Below are 20,978 nucleotides of genomic sequence, written 5' to 3'. Positions count from 1 at the left end.
CCACTATGGAGAACAGTATGGAGGTTCCTTAAAAAACTACAAATAGAGCTACCATATGACCCAGCAATCCCACTACTGGGCATATACCCTGAGAAAACCATAATTCAAAAAGAATCATATACCACATTGCAGCTCTATTTACAATAGCCAGGACATGGAAGCAACCTAAGTGTCCATCAACAGATGAATGGATAAAGAAGATGTGGCACATATATACAATGGAATATTACTCAGCCATGAAAAGAAACAAAATTGAGTTATTTGTATTGAGGTGGATGGACCTAGAGTATGTCATACAGAGTGAAGTAAGCCAGAAAGTGAAAAACAAATACCATATGCTAACACATATATATATGGAATCGAAAAAAAAAATAAAAAGAAAAGAAAATGGGCAGAAGAACCTAGGGGCAAGACGGGAATAAAGACGCAGACCTACTAGAGAATGGACTTGAAGACATGGGGAGGGGGAAGTGTAAGCTGGGACAAAGTGAGAGAGTGGCATGGACGTATACACACTACCAAAATTAAAACAGATAGCTAGTGGGAAGCAGCCGCATAGCACCGGGTGGTCAGTTCTGTGCTTTGTGACCACCTAGAGAGGTGGGATAGGGAGGGTGGGAGGGAGGGAGATGCAAGAGGAAAGAGATATGGGGATATATGTATATGTATAACTGATTCACTTTGTTATAAAGCAGAAACTAACACACCATTGTAAAGCAATTATAGTCCAATAAAGATGTTAAAAAAATGAAATATTGCCAGTTGCAGCAACATGGATGGGCCTAGAGATTATCATACTAAGTGAAGTAAGTCAGACAGAGGAAGACAAATACATATGATACCATTTATATGTGGAATCTAAAAAATGATGCAAATGAACTTATTTATAAAACAGAAAGACTCACAAACATAGACAATAAAATTATGTTTACCAAAGGGGAAAGGGAGAGGGGAGGGAGGGGTAAATTAGGAGTATGGGATTAACAGGTACAAAGTAGTATACGTAAAATACATAGGCAATAAGTATTTACTGTATAGCACAGGGAACTATATTCAATATCTTCTAATAACCTATAATGGAAAATAATCTGCAAAAAATATATATATATATAGCTGAATCACTTTGCTGTATACCCGAAACCAATCCAATATTCTAAGTCAACTACAGTTCAATAAGAAAAAAGAATGGGCTGGAGAGATGCACACCAATAATCGTTGAGAAGCTCAGTGGTAGCTAGATTGTTTTGCTGGCCAGGGTTTTGGTGAGTGATGCTATTATGGAACTGCACTCTCTGTTAGCACTAGTGATGATGGAGTCCCAAATAATAGAAGCTAGGTGCAGATCTCCTTGATGAGAAAAAACCTATGTGAAATTACGATAATGAAAGGCAAACTTGGAGTGGAAGCTAGTGAGGTCTGATCAGCAGACAACTATGAAGAGGCTTAACAGAGCATGAAACTCTAGGGAAAATTTAGATGGGAACCTAATAAGGGTATTCTAGCTCAATCTGTACAACAAACAAATCAAGGAAAAATAATCAGAAGTGAGACTGCTGCTAATTAATGGCTCACAGCCCAGATATTCCCCAGAAATACGCATCTGTCAAAGGGAGCTGCCTCAGTTTCTCCTTGGGAATATCTTGCTTCCAACGACTAGCAGAAACAATAGAAGAAAGGTCTGATCTCTTTGCCTCAAGTTGGGACTTCTCGGAAAGCCACCTCAGCCAAAGTCTGTCTTGCTTCTTCCTTCTTCCTCTGGTCAGTCCAGCTTCCCTCACTCCATTACAGGTATTGTTTTTGTAAGCATGCCTCTAATAACTCCACTTGTCTGAAAGTCTCCACCTTATATCTATCACTAGGAGAACCTGACCTATGACTTCAGACCCTTTGTTTCTGTGTCTTAGAATAAGAAGCTCTATCAGGGAGTGCGTCATACCTGGGAGCGATCATGACTATTTCTTTCACAGCACATTCACTTATGCCCTGCAATTAACTCCATATTTTAACCACGTTCACAATGAAATTATCAACCCCAGTTCTATCTTCTTGATCATTGTATTCTGTGGCATCTTTTTAAGTTAAAAATTTAATGTTACAATTCATTAGCAGTCATTCACTGTTTTACCCACCACCGCTATCTAGTGCCAGAACACTTCCACCACCCCAAATAGAAACTCTGTACCCCTTATGCACTCCCCTTTCCCCACTCCCCCCAGCTCCTGCCAACCACTAAACTGCTGCCTGTCTCTGTTCATTTAGCTCATCTGGATTTTTCATACAAGTGGAATCATACAATATGTGGGCTTCTTTCATTTAGCCCGATGTTTTTGAGGTTTATCCATATTGAAGCATGTATCAATGCCTCATTCCTTTTATAACTGAATAATACTCTGTTGTATGAATGCATCACAGTTTGTGTATCTATCCATCCATTGATGGTCATTTGGGTTGTTTTCATGTTTTGTTTTGTTTTAAATAAAATTATATATATTTAGGTGTAAAATATGCTGTTTTGATATACAGATACATACATTATTACTATGGTCAAGTTAACATTAATCCATAATTACCTTTCTTTTCTTTCTTATGGCATAAATTTAAAAGGAAGAGGAAAAAGTCAATACTTTAGGTTTCCTCATTGAGTTTTGGATAGGAACAAATACAGTGGAGCAGAGCGATCATAGGAAAACTGGCCATAGAAAAAATATATTTCTGTCTGTTTCCTTCCTTTTTGTTTTTCAGAAGTTTCCTTCTACACTGGCAGCTTTAGGACAGGGGCCAAAAGGACTTGGCTCATTGTCAAAAATCAGTTCTTTCAAATTGCTGTTGTCTTAGGAGGTTAAAAACTATTTTTTAAAAAACTTGTTTTTAAACAATTTAAATCTATTAAACTTTTCCTGACCTAGTAGATAGGGTTTTCAAAATCAATTCCTTTTAGAGAATGCATTTTATAAATAAATAAAACATTTTCAGATGACCCATTTTAACTCATTCATGTTGCAAACCAAAAGTGAATTCTTATTTGAGAGCATCAACTCTATAATCATGCTTCAGGCCTACTAACTTCCAATTTTCCATTGGGATTATCATCTATCCACAGCCTTTTTAGTAGCATATTATTTGTATTAACTTTTTAACCTTTTTCCCCTGTATTTGTTTTTCTTATATTTCAAGCCATGCATTCTTTTTATTCTTCTGATGTTAGAGAATAAAGGCTACATGCAGGAGGATCACCGAGGTTTTATAACGCAGACTCTGGCAAAACAGAAATTGAGATTAGGAAGGTAGGGGCACATACACCCAGAGTCACTTGAGGCCAATAAATTATGACCACAATTTCAGCCAGTATCATTTAAGTACTCTTTAGTTTCTGATGATAAAGCACTAGCTTATCATGCTGACAACTGCAAACCTCTGTGGCCCTCAGGTTCTGTCTTTTCTGTTACTTAGTCAGCCACATGGAATTTAACAGCACACACAGTAAAGTATCTTTCTAAGTAGATCTCAGTAAAAGACATGGAACAAAGCTAATAAGTGCTTATGTCTTGTCAGGTGAAGAAATTGTTTCTTCTACCTAAATACAACCTCCCAGTTGCAGAGAGAAAAAACAGATATGAAATTACTATATTGTCAGTGAATGTCTCTGTTTTATTAACTGTCTGTTTTATTTATAGTGGAGAAAGAAGAAACTCTTTGAGCTTGAATATTGAAACGTAAAAGATTTCAGAGTTATATATTTTTGTTTCCTGGTTGTTATGTCTTCTTGGAAAAAAAATTCTTTATGTCTACAGGATAAAGACTTTTTTTGCAAATATTGTTTTTCCCTTAATAGGGTTTAAAATTAATATGTATATTCCTTTTCAATTATGGATTTGTCAATCAAATTAAAATGGGCAGAAGACCTACATAGACATTTCTCCAAAGCAGATATACAGACTGCCAACAAACACATGAAAGAATGCTCAACATCATTAATCATTAGAGAAATGCAAATCAAAACTACCATGAGATATCATCTCACACCAGTCAGAATGGCCATCATCAAAAAATCTAGAAACAATAAATGCTGGAGAGGGTGTGGAGAAAAGGGGACACTCCTGCACTGCTGGTGGGAATGTGAATTGGTACAGCCACTATGGAGAACAGTATGGAGGTTCCTTAAAAAACTACAAATAGAACTACCATATGACTCAACAATCCCACTACTGGGCATATACCCTGAGAAAACCATAATTCAAAAAGAGTCTTGTACCAAAATGTTCATTGCAGCTCTATTTACAATAGCCTGGAGATGGAAGCAACCTAAGTGTCCATCATCGGATGAATGGATAAAGAAGATGTGGCACATATATACAATGGAATATTACTCAGCCATAAAAAGGAACAAAACTGAGTTGTTTGTAATGAGGTGGATAGACTTAGAGTATGTCATACAGAGTGAAGTAAGTCAAAAAGAGAAAGACAAATACCATATGCTAACACATATATATGGAATTTAAGGAAAAAAATGTCATGTAGAACCTAGGGATAAGACAGGAATAAAGACACAAACCTACTAGAGAATGGACTTGAGGATATGGGGAGGGGGAAGGGTAAGCTGTGACAAAGCGAGAGAGAGGCATGGACATATATACACTACCAAATATAAGGTAGATAGCTAGTGGGAAGCAGCCGTATAGCACAGGGAGATCAGCTCGGTGCTTTGTGACTGCCTGGAGGGGTGGGATGGGGAGGGTGGGAGGGAGGGAGATGCAAGAGGGAAGAGATATGAGAACATATGTATATGTATAACTGATTCACTTTGTTATAAAGCAGAAACAAAATATAAATTAAAATTAAAAAAAGAATTATAAGAGAATGAGGATAGCAACAGATTGAAACAGAAGTTTTGGTGTCCATTTAAACTTCCTCATTTTGCCACTTTTAAAATGTTTATCTGTCACTCCTAAAGATCAATAAAATTTGTAAACTGTGAATATATTTATCATTTTGAGTCAAAACTTTAGTTCAAACCTCTGCTTCAGTTTGGAATATGGGTAAATGTCAAAGGGACAAAGTATTTTTACAATAGACATGAAATATTTTCCTTGTTATAGGAATATAATGTTCCAAAAACTTATGAGCTATCAACCCTATGACGTAATATATGACATATGCCATATAACAATCTTAAGTAGATATTACTTATAATTTTGTTAAAAGAGCATTTGAAGCTCACATTAATTTTATATTTTGCTCCATTACTTATAAAATAAGTAACTTATATGATGAAATATCTACCTTAATAATTACTTTTTCATCCTTTTCTTTCATATGCCTGACCTATCACTATCTAAAAAGCATGAATTACAACATAAGAGGTCCTTTTTCTTTCGCCAGTTTCATGTCAGTAGTTTTATTTTTATTTTTTTTAGCTCTTGCCATTGGCATCAGGCAAGGGAGATTGAGATTAATAGTGAAACAGATTTTGATGTGTTCATGAAACTAGATTCTAGTAAGTTTATTCATTTGAGTGTTTCCTTTTTTAAATAGTATATGAGTCTAAAAACCTTTTATAATAAGCCAAAATATGTTCTAGTGCTTAAAGTAGGATATAGCAGAGAAAAGAAGAAAACACGTGTAGTTAAACCATATTATGTTCACCTAAAAATTTCTTAGACAAAAACAAATGATGTTAGCAATATTTTCCTCAGTTTCCCTTTTCCCTGTCTGATTAATTCTCTGAGATCATGCGATTTGTCCTCACTTGAACAGTAGCTCATTTTCTGTTTTTTCCTATTCTGCAGAATAATATCTAAGAATCTGCTCATAGGCTAGGTATCATACACAGCAAGTAAAGTAAATTTGTTCTGAAGAGGATATCTGCAGAAAGTAACCAATTTTTATTATTTCCATTACATACATATTCAAGTTTCTATTGAAAACCTCCTCACTTAAAACTGGACATTCAACCTACATTACCTATAGTAATATCAGACAAAATATTAGGCATTAAGAAGCATTATTCTCAAAATTCCAGTGAGATTTTGCAAAGAAATAGAACAAATAATGTTAAAATTTGTATGAAAGCATAAAAAACTCTGAATAGCCAAAGCAATCTTGAGAATGAAAATTACCTCCAAAGCTGGAGGTATCATGTGCTCTGATTTCAAACTAGACTACAAAGCTATAGTAATTAAAACAATATGGTATTGGCATAATAACATATAGTTCAATGGAACAGAACAGACAGCCCAGAAATAAACTCACACATATAGGATGAATTAATTTATGACAAAGGTGACAAGAATATACAACAGGGAAAGGAGAATCTCTTCCATAAACGGTGTTAAGAAAACTGGATGGCCATATGCAAGGGAGTGAAACTGCACCTCTGTCTTACACCATCCACTAAAATTAACTCAAAATGAATTAAAGACTTGAAATTAAGACCTGAAACCATAAAACTGCTAGAAGAAAACATAGGTGGTAATCTCCTGCACATAGGTCTTGGGGATGATTTTTTTAATCTGACACCAAAAGCAAAAGCAACAAAAGCAAAAATAAATAAGTGGGACTACATCATACTAAAATGCTTCTGTATAGCAAAGGAAACCATCAACAAAATGAAAAGGCAACCAACTGAATGGGAGAAAATATTTTCAAATCATGTATCTTATAAGAAGCTAATATTCAAAATATATAAAGAACCCATACAACCCTACAGCAAAAAAACAAAAAGTAAATAAAAATGGGCAGAAAATCTGAATAAACATTTTTCCAAAGACATACAAATGGCCAACAGGTACATGAAAAGATCCTCAACACCATTATCATCAGGGAAATGCAAATCAAAACCACAATGAGATATCACCTCATACCTATAAGAATGGCTGTTATCAAAAAGACAAGAGATAATAAGTGTTAGCGAGAATGTGGAGAAAAGGGAACACTTGTACGCAGCTGGTGGGACTGTAAATTGGTGCAGCCACAATGGAAAATATTGTGAAGTTTCCTCAAAAAAATAAGAATAGTACTACCATGTGATCTAGCTTTCCACTTCTGGTTACCTATTTAATGAAGATGAAAACTTCCACTCAAAAAAATTAAGCACTCCCATCCCATGTTCATTATTTACAATAGACACGATATGGAAATACACACACACACACACACACACACACACACACACACACACACACACATATATATCACACACAATGGACTATTTTTCAGCCATAAAAAAAGAATGAAATCTTGCCATTTGTGACAATACAGATGGACCTTGAAGGCATTATGCTGAGTGAAATAAGTCACACAGAGTGAGACAAATACAATATAATTTCTCTTACATGTGGAATCTAAAACAAACAGAAAAAAGTTCATAGATACAGAGAACATATTGGTAGCTGTCAGAGGTGAGAGTTTGGGGGTGGGATAAATGGGTGAACAGGGGTCAAAAGTAAAAAAAGAAATGTCTTATTTTAAATCTGAGAGGCAGAATCAAGGTCAGCCAGCATTACTCTAAAAGACAAACTTTCTTTTAATAGAAATTATCAAAGTAGAAATATCTCAATCATTTAGCACTTAGCATCTCTTAATCCTACTAGTTATCACTCACACCCAGTTTCAAATACAAGCAACAACAAACCTTCCCTTATATTTACCTAACACTCTAGCCTCAGGAAGGAAGGAAGGAAGGAAGGAAGGAAGGAAGGAAGGAAAGAAGGAAGGAAGGAAGGAAGAAAGGAAGGGAACAAAAGTGTTAGCGGCACGGAGGATGTAAATAAGATCAGGGACCAGGAGGGATCAGATTTAAGGGGAGACTTAATGCTCTATCAGGTATGTGATTTTCAGCAATATGATGGATTTTTTTAACAATGCAAAAGAATTTGGATGTCCATATGTCTTATGTTATTTTTCACCTGTATGAACTTAACCTGAAAATCAGATTGTTGTCTCTTTAGTTTCCAACAGCTACGTATCTGCAAGAGATACAAAGAGGAAAATGGATTAATAATTAAAATAAATGGTACAAAAGTGTTATTAGTTAAAAATCTATTTTAGTGTATCAATCTATGAGCATGAGTTTAGTACAGGAAGTAAAATACTGAATTTCTTTAATTGCTTACATGAGTGCTCCCCAGATTTTTACATTTTCTAAATATAAATGGTTGGTGGGGGGCGGTGAGCAACATAATTAGAGTTAAAGAGGAACATGTCTAATGATAAAAGTGGCAATCCTCTAGGAAGATCAAATGATTTTAATGTAGGTAATGTCAAATTATATAAAGGGAAAATTAACAGAAATAAAAGTTTAAATAGACAAATTCATAATCAGAAAGAAGTGTTTCAACATATATTTTACAGTAAATGATAGGATAAGAATACCAAAAGTCAGTAAGTAGTTAGAAGTGAACAGCATGAATAGAAAACTTGGCACTAATTGGTATATATAGAGTACCACACCCCCAAACAGCAAAATAATTTTTTAATGGGAATAGAGAAATTAGCAAAATTAATCATAGGAAGTCTTAAGAGTTTCAAAGGATTTAAATCAGAAAATCTTCTTCAAAATGATAAAAATAAATGATTTGGATATTGGACAAAATTAAAGAAGAAAAAGATACAAATAACCAATATCAAGAATGATAAAGGAGATATTACCAAAACTATAAAAATAAGAGAACTGTTTGAAAAATTAAATTTCAACTAATTTAAATATTTAGATTAAGTCCCCAGAAAAGCACAATTTATTAAAACTGACAAAAAATTTTTTTAAATGAATGTTGGTATTTTTTCAATTAAGTTAGATTCGCACTTTAAAACGATCATATGACTTACTATGAAATGTTTGAATTCTACTAAACATTTAGAAAAGAAATTATACACATTTTACAAAAAGCTCTTGCAGAACACAGAAAAAGAGAAAGACGTCCACCAATTTCTTTTATGAGATCAGTTTACGTTGATAACAAGACGGAAAAGACATTACAAGAAAGACAATTTACACCAATGTCTCTCATAAAACACAGACGCAAAATCCCAAACAAAATATTTTAGCAAAACAGTTACTGCATTATGAACAAATGAGTTTGTTCTAGGAAGATGTATTAGACAGAATAATGACTTCCCAAAGATATTCACACCCTAATCCCTAGAACCTGTGAATGTGTTACCTTATGTAGTAAAAAGGATTTTGCAGATGTGATTAATCAAAAGATTTTGTAGATTCAGGAGATTATTTTGGATTACCCATGTAGAACCAATGTAATCACAAGGGTCCTTATAAGAGGGAGGTAAAAGGATCAGAGTCAATAGTAGGAGATATAATCACAGAAACTGTGATTCTGTGAATAATGTTACCTTAATATGGCAAAAAGGACTTTGTAGATAAGATTATGGTTAGGGATTTTGAGATGAAGACATTTTCCTGCATTATCTGGGTATCACCCAATCTAATCACATAGATCCTTTAAAGCAGAGAACTATCCTTGGCTGTGTCAGAGACATGTGATGTGAAAGAACGTGACTTGTGGTTAATGGCCTTGAAAATGAAGAAAAGGAGCCAGGAGCTAAATAATGTGTGTGGTCTCTAGAAGCTGGGAATAGCCACCACTAGATAATTTGTAAGAAAATGGGAAAATAGGTTCTATAACCACAAGGCACTGAATTTTGCCAACAATCTGAATTATCAAGGAAACCTATCCTCTCCAGGGGAGGAAACAAACCTTCACCTAAAGCATTCAGAATAAAATACAACCCTGCCAATACCTTTATTTTAGCATACTGAGACATGTAATGGACTTCTGACCTATAGAAGTGCAAGGTAATAATTTGTATTGTTTCAGCTGCTAAGTCTGTGGCAGCAATAGAATATTAATGCACAGGGTTAAAGTGATTTAATATTCAATAATTTTAACAGTGTAATTAATTCAACATAAAGAAGAAAGGAAAACCATATCATAAATAAAATAGATGTGGAAAAATCACCTATTTGGTAAGCTCCATAAATGTTCATGACAAAAACCCTTCACAAATTAGGAATAAAAAGAAATGTTCTTAATGTGATAAAGGTTATTTTTTTAAAGCTGTATCAAAATTTTCCTGTTGGTGAAATGTTAATATCTTTACTTTGGAGAACTGAAATAAGATAAAGATGCCCACTCTTACCATTCTTAAATGGTCAAATGGCCAAATGAGAAAAGGTGTCAATATGGCAGATTGATTACAAATTTCCCCGTATTCTCCACTTCTCTCTGAATCTATGCTTTTTCAATGTGACTTAGCTGCTTCTCCCTTCAAGAGGTGGAGTCTATTTCTGCTCCCGTGAATATGGGTATGTTTTGTAAATTGTTTTGGCCAATAGAACATGGCAGAAGTGACAGTGTGACAGTTCCTCAGATTGGCCTCAAGAAGCCTTGTACACTTCCACTCTCTTTCTCTTGAACTCTTGCTTTCACCATGAGAAAACACCTGGGCTAGTCTGCTAGATGATGAAAGACAATGACTAGCAAAGCTGAGGCAATACATGACCAGCTGACACTCAACTTATCCCACACCAGGTAAGAAAGCCCAATCAGGTTGCTAAACTCACCTACCTGACCTCTAGCTGACTGCTAATATATGAATGAGCCCAAATGAGACCAGAAGAAAAGTCCAGATTATCCAGAGACTGATGAGCAAGAATTTCAATCAGTTTTTTTAAGCCACTCAGTTCAGAATGCTTTGATATTCAACATTGTTGTGACAATGGAGAACTGACAGAAAAGACCAAAGTGTGTGTTGAGGAAATACAACAACAGATCTGGTCTCTAGGAGATAGTGATTTATATTTAACCACTTTGACATAAGTTATTCATGTGTATATGGTTAATTCAACAACTTAGGTAATATAGATGTGTTAATATTATATTTACTGAGGTAACCTCAAAATAACCCTAAATCTGGGTAGAATTTACTGACCACTGAATATGTACCCAAGTAAGAACTGACTCTTCCTGATAGTCAAACAATCTTTTAAAGATTATTAACTAGTTATGTTGGAAGGGAGAACTGACCAAATATTAACTGAATAGTGATGGACAGATGAGTATGTTCAAAAAAATTGATAAATTATTTATCCTGTAAGGAAAAACAATAATAATATATTTAGCATAGATTGTATTTTCAGGTACAAAGGGGAAAAAAGGAGTTTAAGAAGGCTGCCTGTATGTTCTGTTACCTCAAAGCTGATGAATTCAATTCCTGGAACTGCTCAATGCCCACTGTTCTTTTTGTCTCTCCACTACTTCATTTATCTTGAAGAAAGTAGGACCAAGGAAAATAAGTACTCCCTGCCTATCCATCTTGATAATGTAATGCTTCTCTCTGCCTACAGCATTGTGCATTAACGTTTTGAGCAAAATCTATAGGTCAATCTCCTGCTTGAACCAAAGTGCCAGTCTGTCATGTACTGTAATGCTCTCTCTTCTAACCAAATTTTTAGACTCTGAATTTATTTTTCCAGATGATTCTGACAATGTGCTGCATGATAGAAAACAAGTTATATGTTAACCATGCTTGCAATACTTGATAAGCATCCCATGAACCACTGCTTGATAGATGGCCACAATAATGTAAATACATCTTCATTATAAATCTCTGGACTAGAGAATCTTTCCATAAAAAGATTAAAAATAAAAAAAGAATCCTAATATCATGTTATCCACAAAAGTAAAATAAATTAAAAAATGGAGTTTTTCACATTCTAAAAATAAAATACATAATATTTTCCCCACAATTTCACAAGAACACCACATAAAAGTGACTATCTAATTAGAGAGAATTATCTAGTACATTTATTTAAAATTATAACCATAAACAGTTGCATTCACATTATACCCTAGGAAAAGTCACTTAGACTCTGAGTTTCAATTTCTTCTCTTGCAGATTGTACTTATGACACATTCTAAGACCAACAGAAATTCATAGATAAATATTTGTTCTTTTTCATGCATCAGATATTATGCTCAGCACTTGGGAGACATTGTGTCAATTAATTTAAACTTAATCACAATCATATAGAAATTAAGTAACAAAGCATATGGAAACTTCTTAGTGAGATGGTGATTCAAATAGATACATGATAAATGCCGGACCCCATTTTATTACATCTGTTTGGGAATGTGACAAAAATTTGTCATATCTGATTTATTGATGTCCATGTCAACACTATACTCAGAAGACTCCAAGTCATCCCAGTCACTACTAGGTGAGACTTGTTGGAGTAGATTAGCATCACTTTCTATCAAGCTAATTGGGAACACTTTGTAGGATTCCTGAGAAAAGAAACCATATCACACAAATCAAAAGTACATGCCACATGGCCAAACAGAGAAGTGTTTAATATAAGAATTCTTAGTAATTTATCTTTGTAGCCCTGTAATTGTTCTGCTCATATAACAATGAAATAACACCACCAAAGTTGATATAACTTTTGGCTGCCTTACAACTTTTAGATGGATACTCAGATCTTATGGTCCAATATATTGACCTGAAATATTAAATCTGTCAAAACACACTAACTGAACTCAACTGAATTGATATGCTCCTTTAGTTCATGCTATTCAGTGTAACAGTAAACTTTATCATTTGCCATTTTATAGTCCTACCAGCCCCTTAATCCTCACCCCACATTTAATCTTTCTTTCTTCCTTCCTTCCTCCCTTCCTTGCTTCCTTCCTTCCCTCCTTCCTTCTTTTCTTTTTTTTTTTCTTACTTTCTTTCTTTCTTAAAAATACGATAGGAAAAAAAATAATTTCTGGCACTTATTTATCTTAAGTCACACCAAGATCTGAAAGCAAATTTCCCTTAATTAGTAATATTTACAAAGTGTCTGTGAGTCAGTTTGTCCACAAACGTGTTGACTTGCTGTGGAAGTTGCTATTAAAAAACACAGCAGGACATGTCCATATTAATAGCCTCAAATGCAGTAATGGAGCCATGAGTGGACCTCCCAATGGCCTATCACATCTGCCCTAAGAGAAATAAAAGGAGTCAGAATAAGTATCATCTTACTGTAAATATCTCCCACATACATTGTGGAAACAAGTAGGGTTGAGATCTACTAAGAAATATAAAACAAAAAGACAAGAGCTCATAAACAGAGAACTAAAACAATGTGGTTAATATATAAATATTATCAAATAATCCTAGAGTGGTCTGTAGGTATAGAATAATGTTATAAAACTTTTTCTTCATTGATAGCCTTAAAAATGAGTACCAACCTGCAGAAAGGTGTGAACTCTAATTTTGTCAAGTACCTAATATCCAGTTTCTGAATGTGTCTATGCTGAGCAGCAGACTCCTTAAAAGAATATCCCTGTGCTTACACATAATTATAGTGGTTCTCAATAAGTCAGGTGTTCTCAGCTTATTAGTACTGTACTAAACCAATACGAAATTAAATAATCCATTCCAATTTTTCCTTGAGAGAGAGAATGACTCATACATAAAGAAAAGGTGTGTTCCATGCGATGTATAGCTGGAGCTTATTACACAATTTCACATTCATGGGAAAATAAATAATTCTGTATGCACTTTTCTCAATGAAAATAAAGACCATCGTTTTCAATTATTCTTCTATGCACTCACTAAATATAGAGAAATGTCAAAGTTTAGTTTAAAATCATTCGGGAATGCATAAATATGATATCATGTGCCTCCAAAGAACCACTGTAATCATCCAAAAAGAGACGGGAGAATAAACGAGAGATTTTATTCTCTATTTCCACACTGCTGTTATCAACATGGACTCTCTCTTGTCTATCAGTACTGACACTAAGCTCTCAAGATTGTACTGTTAAGCATTATGAGCTATGGGTCTTATAAATGCCCAGAGCTGTGGATGAGTGCAAACACTGTGAATTTCAACCTCATGTGTTTCTCTAATAGGTCTGCAGATATTGCCTCTGAGATCTAGTTATATTTCCCAGTATGTCAGCGTTCAGTGTAAATTCACTACATAGTCAGTAGGTTGCAATTGTTGGGACTAGATTTCTAAGAACCCACACAGAGAAAGATGCTTCCTGTTCAGAGGTCCATGTGAGCAATAAGAAAGTCTTCTGGCTCCAGATCAGGGTTATTGTCTTTGACCATCAAGCAGTGGGCCGCGGAAACTTCAGGTAGAAAGCAGTAACAAAGCAACAAAATAGCTCAAAGGAGATTTGCCTTGAGTTTAGTTGAATATGACCAGACAATGTAAAAACAGAATAAATTCCCTTCCATGCTGCCATACGCCACAATAAAATGCAGCAGTATCTACCAGACTTTCATATATACGTGAGTGCAATGGAAAAAGAAGGAATTAACTTAGAACATTGATTTTTTTTCCCCTTTTTGGCTAGAACAAAAATAAAATTATCTGAATCTGTCTCTCTCATTCCCTCTCTTTTTCTATTTTTATCCCTAAGCTGAATATGTAATACTATATTTTTTTATGTTTTTAGACATAAAAGTTAGTATGCTTCTTACTTTTGTGTTATTCTATCTATAACATTAAAGAAAATAAAACTAGAATCAACAATAATAAATACACCCATATCCACTCTCTTAATCCAAATTTCATTACATATTGACCTCCATATATAAACACATATATTTTATATAAATGTAATAATGTCAACTAAAAGAAAATTAATACTTGTTTTTACCTGCCATGCAATATAGACAATAAACATCTATACTGTCCCCAAGTTCTATGTATTATTAATATGATTTCAAAACTACAAAAGTCTGCTAATTTGTATAACTGTTGAATTACAAAAAAGTAAAAATGTATCTTAAATATCTAACATAAAGTATATGTGTCACTATGGTTACCACAAAAATGTGGAAGTTTGAACTTAGAAAGGGAAATAATTGCCTACAAACCTTTGCCCACTGAGTTAAACTTCACTTCCCAACTGAATTAAACTGGGGAAGTGATTTAACCTCTGCACACCTCAATCTCTTTACTGTAAAATTAGGATAACATATTTCATTTATGGCATTATTTATTAACCACATAATTATTGTTTACTCCATAAAAAAGGCTGAGAAAATGCTATCTGTACAGCACTTAAGAAACAAGTAGAATTTGAAATAGCTAATGTGCCTTTATAATTAAAAATGGTATTGATATTGAAGCAGTGTGGAAAGAGATGCTGTCTTGTTTTCTTAACCACATTTGTGATGAATACAGGACTGAAACTGATAAGGATTAACACAACTAGACTCAGCTAAATAAAATTATTTTGAATAATATGTCCTATTTTTAAAAGCACAATAACCAAACAAGAAAAAGAGATTGGATTTTTTTTTAAAAAGTGACTTTGGAATTATCAATTTTTTTAAGTAATTAAATGAGAAAAGTAAACACGGTTTTTCAATTAATTTCAACTTTTCTCCATTTTCCCCCATGGATTTCTTTCCAATTATGATATGTCAAAGAAATATAGTCATTGATTTGTCTCTGTTTCCTAACATAATGTGCTTTTCTTCCATGGGCAATTTCTCCATTTCTTTTTGACCCCTGAATTATTCACGCTGCCAAAAGAAAAAAAAACAGAAAGAGTCCTTGACATCTGTTCAGCTCTCATGCTACTTAAAATTGTGTTATCTTTAGTTATAACTACAAACTACAATTCAGAGATATTGGGAAGTGTAAGCTAAAACAAAATAGCACCGAAGCGTGACATCAGCAGAATGGCAGAATAGGAGTTTTTCTACCGTCTTCCCCACAAAATCACCAATTTAGACAATCACAGGATGGGAGTGCCTTTGTGGAAATCTGAGAGTTCAGCAGAGGAGTTCCAGCTCAACACTGGGGAAAAAAATCTGAGATCGAGGGTCAGAGGAACAGTTTCACTTTACCCATGTCAACCCTCCTCCAAGGTGAGAAGCTCAGTGACAAGGCAGACCTTATGGCCAGCGGTTTCTCCCATAGGGAAAAAGTGAGAGCCTGTGAGTGAGCCCCTGGCTTCTCCCATTGTGGGAGATGCTGCTAAAGAGGCCCACTGCATCCTTGCCCTGTCCAGAATACTGAGGTGGGCTGCTACATGACTGGGGGTCGGTCAGAGAGCGGCTGGGAGAACAGCAGCATACAATCCCTCCAAGAATTTCCCCCAAGAGGGAACAAGAAGTACGGAGCAGGGCTATCCCTAGAAAAGGTCTGAGAATGCTTCAGGATCCCTAGTAGGGCTGACTGAGGTATTTCTCTCCCAAACCAGTCAGTAAAGACTGGAGGAGATGACTGCTTATTCAAACGTGAAGATAGCAATGAAAGATTTCAAGGAACATGAAAAATCAAGGAGACATGGCACCATCAAAGGAACACAATAATTTTCAGTAACTGATCCCAAAGAAATGGAGACCTGCAATTTGTTCCTTAAATAATTCAGAATAGTTGTTTTAAGGAAACTCAGTAAGCTGTAAGAAAACATAGAAAGATGATTTAATGAAATCAGATAAATGAATGGATAAAGATATATATATATATAAAAAAAACAAAGCCAGAACTGCAAGCTATGTCATCTCACAGAGAACTTAGTGATCTATTTTTAATTCCATATATTTCTTCTTTTTTTCTTTATAAAACAAAAATATGTTGTCATTGAAAAAATATTAAAAAACACCCTTTCATGAGGCTTCAAAGATAATCACTTGATACTCTTGATGTATATGTCTTACAGCTTTATTTTTTCTTCCTTTTTTCTCTTCCTTATTTCCTACCTTTCTTCTTTCCTGCCTTCCTGCCTTCTCTCCCTACATCTCTCCTCCCACCTTATATCCTTCCTTCTGTCTGTTATTTACCTGTTGTCCTTTAGTACCATATCTGCCCTTTATACTCTACTCTGTTTCCTGGCCAGTGGCTTCCTACTATCTCCTGACAATAAGAAGCACTGGCAGTAGGTCAAAGGGTGAAAGGAAGAAAGGGGATACTTTCTTCCAGTTCTGACATGAGACAACTGCCTCCAATATCGGCGTTTACTGACACCACAACGTGGGAGTCAAAGAAGGAGGGAGTTGGCATCTAGCCTTTCTGATGGTTCTAGCTTTGGCTGAAACAGCACCTCTTCAATGGATCCATAACCTCCCATAATAACATCTCCAACGTTACAGCTATAGATGCAACTCTGCAGACCCCATCACAGGCGCACTGGCATTTTCTCATCACTATGAGTCATCCTTTCTTCTTGTCTGCCTTTCCAGACCCTACACTGGTCCACTCCATCTTTCTCCCTTCTTTTCTCCTATCCTTCTACTACTTTGTAGACACTTTTCTGTAATAAATTACCTCTTTGAATTGTCTACACTTATTTCTTTTTCCCTCACTGGGCTCTGCTTCTCTATCTATCTGCTTATTATCTATCTACGGGTCTATCTATCTATCTATCTATCATCTATCACCTGTCTATTGTTAAAAGATAAACTGAGGCATATTAAAATATTAAGAATTTATCTGTGCAAAAATCGATTTGAATCTGGCAGCAGCCAATCTAGCAGATAGAAAGGAGCTCCAAAAAGCCGTACAAAATGAAAGACTTTCAATGCCAGAAGGGAGCAGGAACAAAGAAGTTACACGAGGCAAAAAAGCAGATTAGTTACTACAAAGTTACTTTCCTTTAGAGGATGGCAGGGGTATATCAGAAAGATTACCTAACTAGTACTGATCAGGTGACTCTTGATGGACTGGTTTAAGATGCCATTTCTGGGAGAGCCAAGCTGTAATTAAGTTAAATCTCAGTTTGGTGATGTGGAGCTTAAAATAAATGACTACGTTTTGGCCCTATGGTCTTGTTTTTTGTTTTTGTTTTTGCGGTATGCGGGCCTCTCACTGTTGTGGCCTCTCCCGTTGCGGAGCACAGGTTCCAGACGCGCAGGCTCAGCGGCCATGGCTCATGGGCCCAGCCGCTCCGCGGCATGTGGGATCTTCCCGGACCGGGGCACGAACCCGTGTCCCCTGCATCGGCAGGTGGACTCTCAACCACTGCGCCACCAGGGAAGCCCTGGTCTTGTTTTTTAACACTATCTGTTTATCATCTGTTTATCGATCCATCTCATCCATCATCTCCTTATCTATATTTCATGTTTCATATAAAACATAATATTGTGTGTATAAAGTATTTTTTAATGTGTATGTTCATATAACAATATAGTGTGGACATCTTTACATGTCAACAGGTATTCTCCAAAAATGCATTTACAATAATTTACTTGACCCATTTTCTACAACTGAACAGTGAGTTCTTTCTAAGGTTTTATTATAGACAATATCACAGTTGTATAAGTAATGTTTGTAAACGTGCTTATTTATTTTTAATGTCTTAGTATAGAAATTCTTGTGTCAAAAATTATTTTAAACACCGTTGCTATGTATTGATATTTTTTTCCTGCAAATGGTTACATCAAACTTACTCTTCCTCCTGAAGTGAATTAGAATAACTGTTTCCCTCATTCTCTTGCCTCAAATGTTTTTTTAAATTTTGTTCTGACAGTTTTATTGGTAAAAATTTCATTGTCTTGAACTCCAGTGAGGCAGAATATATCTGTCACATATATTTCTTTTTTAAAAAATAATTGCCTATGATGACCGTTCACTACTTTACTGGAGGGTTGCCTTATTTTTCTTATTCCAAATGTGAAATTTCTTTCCAAAGTGCACACTAAACTTTATTTTCCATAAGTGTTGATATTCTTATTTATTTACTATTTTGTAGATTTTCTTTAATTTAAAAAACATTCACTATTAGTGAATGTAAAAGGTATTTTAAATATAATTTTTAAACTATGCTATGTACTTACATTAAAAAAAATATATTTTTGTCTCTTCTTATCAGGCTTAAAAGACCTTCCTTAATATATGTTTACCAAAATCTGCAAATGTATTTTCTTATGATTAATACCACCATTCGTCTATTTATTAAAATCAGAAGTGAGGGGGTTCATATTTGTTAGTTCCTTTTCTTTATATTATGTATCGATTTCTGTTGATTCTACCTCCAAAGTGCTTCCCAAGTCTACCAACATCTCCTATCAACTGCCATAACCTTCCTCCACACTATCCCCATAAACAACGCAATAACCACGGAACTGGTCTTTCCAGTTCCATTGCTTGCTTCCTTGCTTCCTAATCAATTACTCACAATCTGAGTAATCACTTTAAAAATATAAATGGAGTGGAATTCGTTTGCCTAAAAACTTCTGATGATTTGCTTTTTCTTAGAATTAAACCTAAAACCTCCTCATGCTTGACCTGAGCTCTCCCAACATCTCCAGCCTCATCTGATGACTGATGACATAGCCTTTTGTCACTAACTTCTGAACACAATGGCTTTCTACTACTTCTCAGAAAGCACTAAGCTCTGTGCCACATGGGAATTTTCCTCTTGTTCCTTTTCCTTGGTAACATTCTTCCCCTGGCTCTTAACATCAATTAAACATCTCCTCAACTCAGCCTTTAACATCTGCCTGCTTTTCTCTATTTCCTAAAGCTATTTATTTCCTTAATAACAACTTGTTTAATTCATACTTTCTTTTCTATAGGTATTATCTATCTCCCTAATGAGAGTGTAAATAGAATGTAAGATTTTTGAGAGAAGAAATCCCAACTAAGTTGTTCACTGTGGTACTGTAATCATTTCATAATGTTTAACATAAAGTAGATGAAAGGAAAAGAATATTTGCCTGAATAAGGAAAAAGGAAAAAATAAATGAAACTTCATTTTTCAAATAAGGAATTTGAGACTTAGAGAAAAGGTTTTTTTGTTGTTGTTCAAAGTTTAGCCATCGTTTTCTCACTAACTTAAAAAGTGTGTGTGTGTCTGTGTGTGTGTGTGTGTATTTTAAGTTTAGTGATTATTGCAAAGAAAGCAGACAATCCCTGTAGCCTTAGAAAACAGAACTTTCTAGCCTAGTTATCATATAAGGGGCCTGTCTATGGGGTTAAGAGAGAGTCACTTAGAATCACTTCCCATGCATGGCTTTATTAGCCACATTAATGACATCAAGCTTTATGCTAAGAATTATGAGAAATCATCAAGGTCTTTTGTTGGGAAGCAACTTGATTGGATTTGTTAAAATAAATATGTATCTTCACCTTGCAGGGATTTGGACTAGATGACCTCTGAGATTGATTCTAAAACTATGTTCCATAATTCTGTGATTTAACAACTTTTCTAATATTAGTTGAATATTAGGGGAAATTAGCATCAAAGTCTTATTTGGATGTATTCTCATATAATTCTACATTGAAAGGCAAATAATTTTAATTCCAAGCATTTTTGAAATTGTTTCATTCGAATTTATTTTAATTTTATTAGCATCTCTAAAATACAGCAAAGTTCTATCAGAGATTCTGAAAGAATAATTTTAAACCCTAATCTATTAGCATATTGCACCACATGATTGAGAAAATATCTCATATATTTATTTGCTCATTTCCTAGACCATGTATGTGTGAATACTACATCTACCTTCATATTAGACTGTACCCAAAGAAAAAACAACAAGAGAAATATGCAATTAGCATATAGAACATTTATACTTATGAAAAAATAAAATAAATTCTTCCTTCTAGGTCTTAGTGTAGATGGCTTTTTTTTCTTTTCATTAATGGTCTCTCAGATCAAAGAGGTATTTTGGAACTCTCTTATACAAGAATAACCCTATTCTCCATATGTCACCCTCACATTACTCAGTTTTATTATACTTATGGAACTATTTTTTATATGAAGGTATTTATTATCTTTCCTCCCTTGGTAGCATGTAAATGCAACTAGAGTATCTACCTCATCTATGTTTATTCCCTCATATAATCCCAATGCTTAAAGTAGTTCTTGGATCATAAAAAAAAAAAAGAAAAAAAAATTGCTGAACAAATGAAAGGCTGAATGAACAAATAGTTTAAGTTATAAAATCATACTTCAAATTTAAGCTTTGCTAGTTATATAGCTTACTTACTAGTTATTTATCTTTGG

Source organism: Orcinus orca, chromosome 3, assembly GCF_937001465.1.
Source record: "Orcinus orca chromosome 3, mOrcOrc1.1, whole genome shotgun sequence".
Taxonomy (NCBI): Eukaryota; Metazoa; Chordata; class Mammalia; order Artiodactyla; family Delphinidae; genus Orcinus; species Orcinus orca.
This window is presented reverse-complemented; position numbering follows the sequence as displayed.